Source organism: Hemicordylus capensis, chromosome 2 (assembly GCF_027244095.1).
Source record: "Hemicordylus capensis ecotype Gifberg chromosome 2, rHemCap1.1.pri, whole genome shotgun sequence".
NCBI lineage: Eukaryota > Metazoa > Chordata > Lepidosauria > Squamata > Cordylidae > Hemicordylus > Hemicordylus capensis.
This window is the reverse complement of record NC_069658.1, coordinates 152,328,261-152,331,109: the sequence shown is the minus strand read 5'-3', so window position 1 is coordinate 152,331,109 and position 2,849 is coordinate 152,328,261. Positions and strand designations below refer to the sequence as shown.

Sequence of the window (2,849 nt, the reverse complement as noted above, 5' to 3'; positions counted from 1 at the left end):
CTGGGGCCATTTTTTTAAAATCCAAAACATTCTGGATTCAGATTTTGCAATTTCAAACAAAGAACAAAATGGGGGTGTTTTGGATTCAGGCCAAAAACAAAACAGAAAAAAACCCACAAAAAACCACACAACCCTAGTTATTTTATTCCCACCACGTTCCCAGCTGCCTCTTCTTTTAGCCTCTTGAGGTGTTTCTTTTCTAATTTCCTCTCTCTTGATCTCTCCCAGTGATTTCATGTAGATGTCACAAAGCATTGGAGACAGTATGGAGCTTTGTGGAACTCCACACTTTAGCTTGTGCATAGCAGAATAACAGTCTCTGCGTCTCTATTTTCTTTTTAAACAGTGTCAGAGTTCCACTGCTTAGTGGAGCTTCACCTTTAAGAAAAGGTATGCTGTTTCTGAAGTTGTGACATACACCTTTGTTTCTAATCCATGTGATGAAATCCTCCTATTTTCTATTTCCTATTCTTATAGGTTGTGCTGTGGACCAGTCTGCAGATGTGGTGGTCAGGGAAGGGGAGTCAGTAACCCTGAACTGTTCCCAGCTTGGAACGAAACATTTTAATATGTATTGGTACAAGCAACAAAGGCAGAAGGACACACGGCTTCAGCTGGTGAGTTTTTCCTCAGAAGGCTCCACTGGAGAGTCTGACGTTAAGGGAGCATTTAAAGACCACTTCAAGAGCAGAGGGATGGAAAAGTACGCATCGTCTCTGGTGGTGGAGAGCGTACAGCTGGCAGGCGCCGGCACCTACTTGCGTGCCAAGCAAGATTACACAGTGAGGCAACTGCTGAGGAAACCAAGCACAAAGCTCTTTGCAGAAGGATGCAAGCACACAGGATAATAGCTCCTCAACAAGGGCAGCCCCAGATCTTTTTCTGAATGAAGAGGAAGAACCAAGTGGCAGCCCCTTCCCATGAATCAACACGGGGCCCATTCGGCAGGAAAATTATTCAGCGCAAGCCCCTTTGTATGTCTGGAAGCTGTGCAAGAGCCAAGTAGCTTGACAGAGGGTCTACGAATAAGAATAGGCCACTCATTTATTGATTGATTGATTGATTTATCTGATTGATTGATTTATTCGATGCGATCACTAACGAGACACACTGTTGCTCCATATAGTCCAGTCTTGTCCACACGGCCTGGAAGCATCTCTCCGAGGTCTCAGCAGAGCCCTTTTCCCCGGCTAGCTGCCATTCCTTGTTTGGGTGCAGCTCCCATTCGTTTCCATGGGGCTTGCCCCAGAGCACTTTCTGGGGGATTCTGCCCCATCATGGCTCAGAACTGGTACTCTAAATCTGCAAGTCACCTTGTTAAGTGTGAGTCAGAGAGCCTTGTCTCAGACAAATGAGCACTTCACCCTAATTTAACAGAAATGACCTCAAGGCTCTGTGTAGTGTGTGTGTGTGTGTGTGTGTGTGTGATTCTTTTAGCCATTCCTATTTTTCTCCTCTTAATTATATTCAGAACTACTTTTATCCCCTCAGTTTCCCCGCAGGGAACTTCCAGACAGGGTGTTTAGTCAGGAATTGTTACACTCCTTTAACTCACTGTTTACGGTCTCTGTCTGTCTCTTTCCACACAACATCATCATCTTTATTATTTTATTTATTTTATTTTTTACATTTTATATGCTGCTCTTCCTCCAAGGAGCCCAGAGCAGTGTACTACATACTTGAGTTTCTCTTTCACAACAACCCTGTGAAGTAGGTTAGGCTGAGAGAGAAGTGACTGGCCCAGAGTCACCCAGCTAGTTTCATGGCTGAATGGGGATTTGAACTCGGCTCTCCCCGGTCCTAGTCCAGCACTCTAGCCACTACACCACGTACTCTTCCCTTCCTCCTTCCTGCCTCTGCAGCTTATTCTTCCCCTTGGTTTTCTCTCCTTGTTAGCTATTTTCATTCTTCTCTCCTTGCCATAGCGATAACCGGCTTGGGACTCCAGAAACGAATCCAGCGCTTTGAGGGAATGATACTTGTCCTTCCAATGGCTAACCCTAAAGCAAAATGGGGAAGTGGAGAAATGGCAGCTAGAGCAATGAGCCCCTCAGGGACCCATGCCTTGACCTAAGGGCCCTGAGCTGGAATGTCTGGGTTTGTCATCATGGCCATCGACACAGCTGCAGCATCATGGCTCTGAGAGTGACTTGCTGGCAGGCCTCTTGGGGGTGTGACGGAAGGCCTTGCTCACCAGTCTTCACACTCCCGTCTCAAATTAATTGCTGACCCGGGCCAAAGAAAAGCACTGATCAAATGGAGACAATGAAACTCAGAAAAGCTGATCAGGGGATAAAAATAAATAAATCATTTTTTCTGCCACATTTCCCTCTTAGTATCTGCCTCCCTGAATTTTCTTATTTACTATTAATGCATTCTTTCTGTCTTTTTATGCTGCATATTTGTTTGTTTGCCTCTGCGTTTTATGGCATCCAGTCTTTTTGCTGTGTTCTAGGGATGGTGTGTGTGTGTCTTTTTAAAATTTGGTATGAGATTTTTGTTCGTTGTTCTAATGATGCAGATATTCCTACTAAATGCTCTCCCTGATAACTTCCAGTAGGTGGCAGTGCTGTATAAATGCAGGGCATATGAACCTGCCTTTAACCCTAATGAGGGCTACATGTGATACAGGAGATCCATGACTGGATCTCACATCATTTTCTTTCATTAAAACAGCTGTGGGGAGTGATTCAGATCAGGACCAGGATACTGGTGAAGCGGAGTTTAACCATTCTCCCCACACCATTTCTCCAGCTTAAGTCACTATCCCTGAGCTGCTATTAGTTATGGAGATTTTAAAAGGTACAAACGGAGTAGCTGTCTTTCCCCCCTTTCTGTAGGTTTGGGGT

The 2,849-nt window shown here is 44.9% G+C and overlaps 1 long non-coding RNA gene across 1 annotated transcript; it reads left to right on the top strand.

The window, feature by feature from the left end:
- The first annotated feature begins 477 nt into the window (after positions 1-477).
- On the top strand, positions 478-2,324 carry LOC128343253 (uncharacterized). The gene is made up of 2 exons (XR_008315413.1): positions 478-617; positions 1,926-2,324. It is a non-coding gene; the product is annotated as an uncharacterized LOC128343253 (long non-coding RNA).
- The last annotated feature ends 525 nt before the right edge of the window (positions 2,325-2,849 follow it).